Below are 8,337 nucleotides of genomic sequence, written 5' to 3'. Positions count from 1 at the left end.
TCTGACGGGACACGCCTTACCAAACATCCATGCTTTCTCTACTTATAAATGCCAGCCTTGGTTTCGCTCTTGAGAACACCCGCTCCACTTGATTCCTTTTTCTCCGATTTGTTTTCGTCGGAGTGTTTACAGCCATGTCTTCTTCATCCTCTTCTTTCTCCTCTGTTAACCAGGTAGGAAATCCATCTCCGCCTTCTTTCAGTTCGATTCCCCCAAAACACTCTAACGTAGGCGGTTATATATTGTTTCTTTTTCCAGCCACGGCGCCTTAGTCCTGAACTCGAACGAGCAATCGGGCTCGTGTACTCTGACGAAGCATTATCACAAGAAGATAAGGACCTGATTAGGGCTCATCGTGAAGAACTTCGAGATCATGTCCCTGCCGACGTCCAACGGATCTGGAACTTCATCAACGGCAATGACAACAGGCGACCCCAAGTTGACAAGAGCCACCCACTCCCTCGTCCAGTTACCCTTGAAGACACCGCGGCGGGGACATCGCGCCCGACGATGGATCGGAGTCATCCTCTTCCTCGTCAAGTTGAAGCGGAGGCCGCGATGAAAGACATAGAAGAACGAAGTATCCGTCTTCTGATAGAACTAGACAGGATTGAGAGAGAACTCAAGAAGAAGTGTGGTTGATTATTTTTTGTTCTAAGGGCGACTTGTACTACGTCGGCCGTGTAATCTATCATCCGTACCGAATGATGAATCGGCTGATTTGGACGATTATATTTTTCCTTTAGGCGATTTTTTCTTTCGTATCGGCTGCGTGTTTGTCCGTCATATTCTGCGATCAATTCTTATGCTCCGACCCATATACTGGGGTAATACCTTTTCAAGTATCTCCCGTTCAAAGCCCTAGTAAACTCTTCTCCTTCGATTGTTTCCAAAATGTAAGCATTTCCCGGGGCACATCGGCCGATTTTATACGGCCCTTCCCAAGTGGGAGACCACTTACCGAATTTAGGATCCTTTGACCCAATCGGCAGCACTAACTTCCATACGAGGTCCCTCGGGGAGAACTGCTTAATTTTGACCTTCTTGTCATACCATCTGGCCACTTTCTTCTTGTTTTCTTCGATACTGATCAAAGCTCTCAAACGTTGACCTGCCAAGTCGTCAAGTTCTCTTTTCATGAGCGAGGAGTAATCATCGGCCGCCAGCTGATCTTGGAGCGACGTGCGTCTCGATCCTGTTCTCAACTCCCATGGCAGTACTACCTCATGACCGTACACCAACTGATAAGGAGACACCTTGGTGGCCCCGTGGTAGGCCATCCTGTATGCCCATAGAGCCTCGGTCAGACATAAATGCCATTTTTTGGGTTGTTCCTCTATCTTCCTTTTGATCAACTTGATTATCCCTTTATTGGAAGATTCGGCCTGACCATTGGCTTGAGCATAGTACGGAGAGGAGTGTAGCAGGTTGATCCCCATATCGGCCGTGAACTCTTCGAATTCTCCTGATGTGAACATCGTTCCTTGATCCGTCGTGATAGTCTGAGGGATGCCGAAACGATAGACGATATGATCCCTTACGAAGTCGACCATGGCAGCCGATGTTACGGCTTTTAACGGAATCGCCTCCACCCATTTGGTGAAATAATCTATGGCTACTAGAATGAATTTATGTCCTTTGCTTGATGGAGGATAAATTTGTCCGATGAGGTCTATTACCCAACCTCTGAACGGCCACGGCTTGATGATCGGGTTCATGGCCGATGCGGGCGTACGTTGCACATTCCCGTATTTCTGACAATCTTGGCATCCTTTATAATATTTGAAGCAGTCTTCGAGGATTGTCAGCCAGTAGTATCCATTATTCCTAATCATCCACTTCATCTTATGTGCCGATTGGTGGGCTCCACATACTCCTTCGTGGATTTCTCCCATCAGAGTCTTCGCCTCCTCTGTTCCTAGGCATTTGAGTAGAACACCATCAATCGTCCGGTAGAACAAGTCATTTTCTAGTAACACATATTTTGTGGCCTGAAATCGTATTCGCCGATCCACTTTCTTAGACGGATCTTTTAAATAATCGGCGATCTCTTTTCGCCAGTCGTCGGCCGTGAGCTCTAGAACCATGGCGCCCTGAATCGGCCGATATCCGGACGCGTGCTGGGCAAGCCTATTGGCCTCTTCGTTATGATCCCTAGGGATATGCTCAATAACCGGGACTTGAATTCTTTCAGAAGTTGGAGGCAATCTTCCTAATAAATCCTTAATATGTCATCCTTGCATTCGGACCTTCCTGTCAATTGGTCCACGATAAGCATGGAATCCCCAAAAATCTCGAAGGCGTCGGCCTTGATCTCCCTTAGCAATTGTAGTCCTTTTAACACAGCTTGGTACTCTGCTTGGTTGTTAGTGGCGGATGCTTCTATCGGCAGAGAGAAATCATAGCTTGCCCCCCGAGGCGATATGAGAATGATGCCGATTCCTGATCCGGCCCCACTTGACGAACCATCAAAATATAAGGTCCACGGTACTGGCTCCACGACGGCGATTTCTGGTCCGCAGTGCTGGGCAACGAAATCGGCCATAACCTTACCTTTGATGGCTTTTGCCGATTCATATCGTAAATCGAACTCAGATAAAGCCAAGATCCATTTTCCGATTCGTCCTTTCAAAATCGGCAATGACATCATGTATTTTACCACGTCGTCTTTGCATACGACTACACATTCTGCCGATAACAAATAATGTCTGAGCTTGGTGCATGAGAAGTAAAGGCATAGGCATAGCCGCTCTACCGGGGGATATCTTGTTTCAACGTCCAGAAGTCTTCTGCTAACGTAATATATTACTCGTTCCTTTCCTTCAAACTCCTGAACCAAAGCCGACCCAATAGCTCGTTCATCGGCTGATAAATACAACTTAAATGGCTTACCAGTTTGAGGTGGAATCAATACTGGTGGCGAGACCAAGTACTGCTTGATATCTTTTAGTGCCTTGCGTTGCTCTTCTCCCCATACGAACTCTTGGTCGGGTTTTATCTTTAACAATGGTGTGAAGGCATGGATACGTCCGGATAGATTAGATATGAATCTTCTGATGAAATTGACCTTGCCGATTAAGGACTGCAACTCAGCTTTATTCTGTAGGGCCAGGACTTTATTGATGGCCGCTATGGTCTTCCGGTTGATTTCTATCCCACGTTCGTGAACGATGAATCCCAAGAATTGTCCAGCGGATACGCCGAAAGCACACTTGTTCGGGTTCATCTTCAGCCCGTGTTTTCTCGTGCATTCCAGTACCTGCCGCAAATCGGCCAGATGTTCCTGGTGTCCTTTCGATTTGACCACGACATCGTCGATGTAAATTTCCACCAGAATGCCGATAAGTTTGTGAAATATGTAATTCATGGCTCGCTGATACGTAGCGCCGGCGTTCTTCAAACCGAAAGTCATTACCACCCACTCGAATAAACCAAGGTGATCCGGGCACCTGAAGGCCGTTTTGGATATGTCCTCTTCGGCCATTAGTATCTGATTATATCCAGCGTTTCCATCCATGAAACTAATAACTTTGTGTCCCGCGGCAGCATCTATCAGCACATCGGCCGTCGACATTGGGTACCCGTCCATCGGCGTGGCCTGATTGAGATTCTTGAAATCGATGCACACGCGGAGCTTCCCATTCTTTTTGTACACGGGTACAATGTTGGAGATCCATTCGGCGTAACGGCATTGCTGAATAAATTTTGCTTCGATTAGCCTCGTGATTTCGGCCTTTATATCGGGCAGGATTTTAGGATTACATCGCCGTGCGGGTTGCTGATATGGCCGATATCCCGGCTTTATGGGTAACCGGTGTTCGACAATGGACCGGTCTAATCCGGGCATCCCATGGTATTCCCAAGCAAAGCAATCTTTAAACTCTTTTAATAAACTTGTCCGGGCATCTCATGGTATTCCCAAGCAAAGCAATCTTTAAACTCTTTTAATAAACTTGTCAATTTACATTTGTATTCTGGATCCAAATTAGCACTGATGTACGTCGGCCTTGGCTTGGTGCCATCGCCTAAATCTATCATCTCTAATGAATCGGCCGACGTGAACCCGTGCCCTAGCTTTCTATCTTCCCGGACGAACTGATCCATTTAATCGGAATCTTCGGAGCCGACTGCTCGGATCGGCTGTATACAAAAATCGGACACCTTCAGGAAATCAATGTCCCATATCCTCCCGGATATGCACTTGACATTCTCGCAGCTCCATTGCTGTGTATCGGCTGCCGCGACGCTGTATGTGGAATCGACGGTGACCACTTCGATGTTGTCGCTGACCCACTGCACGAGGCATTGGTGCATTGTAGACGGGATGCAGCAATTTGCATGTATCCAGTCTCGTCCGAGCAGCATGTTGTAGGACCCTTTGCCATTAATAATAAAGAAAGTAGTGGGAAGGGTCTTACTGCCGATGGTGAGGTCAACGCAGAGCGTGCCGCGGGCGGGAGACACGTTGCCTTCGAAGTCCTTGAGCATCATGTTTGTCTTGGTCAGGTCGTCATCACTCTTTCCTAGCTTCCGAAACATGGTGTACGGCATGATGTTAACAACAACTCCTCCGTCTACTAGTAATCTGGTGATGGGTCGGCCGTTGACAAGCCCCTTGAGGAATAATGCCTTTAGGTGTTGCCGTTTGTCGTCCTCGGGTTTTTCGAACGTGGCTATCATTGGTTGTAAAGCCAATTGTGCCATCTGTTCTTTTATTGCCGACATGTTCTATCGGTCGGCAAGAGTCATGAATTCCATCGGCAGAATAAAAACCATGCTGACGTCGGCTGCCGATTCCTGGTTGTCATTGTCCCCTTTGTCGTTTCTTTTAGGGCGCCAAATCCGAGGCCTGTCGCTTTTCTTGTCCATCATATGTTGTTGTTCTTCTTCCTGTTGTTCCCATTGGCGGAGATGTTGGATTCTTCGTTTCTGAGATTTGGTCAATCCGTCGTGGCACCACCTAGGGTTTACAGGTTTAGTCAATGGCTTGGCACGTTCCCATTCTAGTTCGCGTCCGAAGGGGTTCTCGTCTGATACTCGAGTGTCGGCCATCTCTTCTAGCCGATCATGAGCGCTGACTCTGTCTTCTGGTTGGTTGTGCCGATCGAGTCTGCCCTCCGGCCTGTCGTTTCGCTCGCGCCTGTCTTCCGACCGGTCATATCGGTCACTTCTGCCCCCCAGCCGATCACGCACTGAAGGGCGCCGGTCCTCTTGTTCACGCCAGTTCCTGCTGATCGGCTCTAGCCTTCCATCTCTGGAACGAGACCTCCTGAATGACCGATTGTTACGATATGGGCGGTTCCACTTAGGGCAATTATCGGCCGATGGCAACCTAAGGTTATTTTCCCAACAGTGGATGAAGAATGGGCATCGCCAGTGGTCTTCATGTCGTCGCATCATCTCCTCCCGTATTCTTAAACTTTCTTGTTGTCGTTGATACTTGTTGAGTAGAAATTGGGAGGTGATGGGCCTGCGTGGTTCTCCCGATCCTTCGCCTTCATCCTCGATCCGTCGTTTCCCCTTGATGTCTTCGGGCGTCGTTTGATTTCTGGGGTCTATGGCACCGCTCTTTTTAGCCTATTCAGATGTTAGCACCTGGGTCTGGAGTGAATTCTTTCCCATGTCAACCATGTTGGTGGGGAAGGGGTGCTGGTCGATCTTCATCGGCTTGGCCGGCTTTGTTGGGACTTCAAATTTGAGCCTGCCTTGTTCGATGGCTTATTGTATCTGCTGTCGGAAGATTTTGCATTCATTTGTATCGTGAGAGGTGGCATTATGCCACTTGCAATATTTCATCTTCTTCAATTGCTCGGCCGACGGGATCGTATGGTATGGCGAGAGCTTGATCTGTCCTTCCTGGAGGAGAAGATCGAAAATTTTATCGGCCTTTGATGTGTCGAAACCGAATGCTTCCGGCTCCTTTTTCCCGAACGGACATGATATCGGCTTTTTTCCTTTAATCCATTCCGCCAGGCCGATTTCTGTTTCTTCTTCAGATTCAGTCCCTTCCAAACACGCCATTTCTGAAAATTCCTTCGCGGGTCAAAGGGGCGTACTTCCTGACCAGACAATCGGTGCACGATTTGGCTCAGGCTCTCAAACTCCTGTGAGGCATATTTCTCTTTGATATGAGGTAGGAGACCCTGGAAGGCTATGTCGGCCAATTGCGCGTCAGTAAGGGCTAGGGTGTAGCTTTTGTTCCTGATCTCCTTGAACCTCTGCACGTACGAGGATACTGGTTCATCACTTCTCTGTTTGAGGCTGGTTAAATCTGAAAGCTTCATCTCGTGTACCCCCGCGTAGAAGTATTTGTGAAACTGCCTTTCCAGGTCAGCCCATGTAATTACTGAGTTGGGTGGTAGTGTAGTGAACCATTGGAAGGCCGACCCGGACAGGGATGACGAGAAGAGGCGCACCCGTAGAGCATCTTGTGCCGCTGCCTCCTCGCATTGGATGATGAATCTGTTCACGTGTTCTACAGTTGAGGTATCAACCAGTCCCGAAAACTTGGTGAAATCAGGAACTTTGTACCGATGGGGAAACGGCAGTAAGTCATAATTTGGTGGGTATGGCATCCTGTATGTGTAAGTTTGCACCTTTGGTTTTAAACCGAATTGCTCTTGAATAACCTCCGCTATGCGTGCTGTCCAGTCTGGTTGTTGTTGATGGACTATCGGCTGGGGAACCGGCACGTGTTGGTAGACCGGCGGCGGGATGACCGGGTGGTGACCGAAAGCGTGCGGCGCCTGATGCGACGTGGCCGGCTACGTAGTCGGAACCGGTTGTCTTAGTGAACCAGCCGTTTCATCATATAGTATGATCGGCGCAGCGCCCCGAAGTGCTTCCGTTGCTTCCGCCCCCCTGCTCATCTCCGACGCGACTGGCTGATACTATGGAATCATCGGCCGCGCGGCCGATTGGAAAGGTCCCTGAATTGGAGAGCCTCCATGGCTGGCCGATTGATCTTGGACGGCCGTCGCCGATGGTGCCCCTCAAGGCACGGAATTCAAAGGAGGCAATTGTACGGAGGATAACTGAATAGATTGCGGCTGGAGATACGGCGCGCCGTTAGGCCCCAGAGGGATTGACGATGAAGGGGCGCTGGGACCTCCAGTTGGAGCCTGAATCGGCTGAGGAGCCGAGTAGGGTATACTTGAATAACTCCTGGTCGGGGTCCTGATGGGTGGGGCGTATGCCGGCCCCAGGTATCCTTGGGACACGCCGTTGGCCAAGGAGCTGATCACGGCATTGTATACCATGTTAGAAATCACCGGGGATTGATCAATGAAAGCTTGATAAACAGACTGTTAAACCATCTCGGACATCTTGCCTGAGTTCTCGGCGATTGTGATTTGGCGGGGAGTTGGAAACAGGGCCTTTTTGACAGTTTCCCCGCTCCTGGTACGACTGAAGGATTGTAGACACGTCTTCCGGTAGTATGCCATCTGCTTTTCCAACTCCTCCCTCCGGTCGTCCTTGAGGTCTGCTTCCGTCACCTCAATGACGTTGTCTTTCGAGACTTCGGCAGCTTTTGACATAGTAGCGGTTGTATTGGTCCCACCGGGCGTGCCAAAAGCGTGTTGGCGCTAGAAATCGACCGATCGGATCTCTAGCGTCGGACACACGACCCGGGAGAATCTGCTTAACTCCTTTTCGGGTGATCGCCCTGGTGCGGTTCGCGCGGCGTGCCAGCCAATCTGACCTGTTGATTGGCAAGGAAAGAAACGTGTCAGGTCCCGGAGGTCGCGATCGGCTAAGGTTCCGATCTCGAGAAAGCTTATCGGCGAATCGGCCGATTTGCTGTAATAAAGAAATCGGCTATAATACAGCCGATCACCAAACAACGTTGGCGAAAAATACTGTTAAAGTAAATCAAGCAACGCTACGGTAGCAACACTAGGAACAGACCTAATCGGCTATACCAAGACTAATAGATTCAAGCAATAAGATATGAATAAGCCGAAAGTTCTAATTCCAGGCTGGATAACTGCTGATAAAACTAGAACAACAGGTAAAACCTAGAATTCTAGTCAATATCGATAACTAGTGAATAAATCTAAACGAAACGACATTGATGCGCTCGAAGTTAAAGCTTAGATATTACTCGATAAACGGAACTTACAGAATTGGCCAGAGATCAAGCTAATACAGTCCCGCCAACCCGTACGAACTCGTGGAAAGAAGAAAAGTATTGGCAAAGCCGCCTGCTCGAAAGTAAGTGCGAGGAAATAGTAGTTTGTTGTATTGATTTGATGATGATTACAGATCTAAGAAGGCAGCTATTTATAGCCTGTTACAACCAATCTCTTAACCGATTAGGACTCTATCTCTAATTTT

The sequence above is a fragment of the Setaria italica genome, chromosome V (assembly GCF_000263155.2).
Source record: "Setaria italica strain Yugu1 chromosome V, Setaria_italica_v2.0, whole genome shotgun sequence".
NCBI lineage: Eukaryota > Viridiplantae > Streptophyta > Magnoliopsida > Poales > Poaceae > Setaria > Setaria italica.
The sequence above is the reverse complement of the archived record's forward strand: the minus strand, read 5'-3'. Positions refer to the sequence as shown.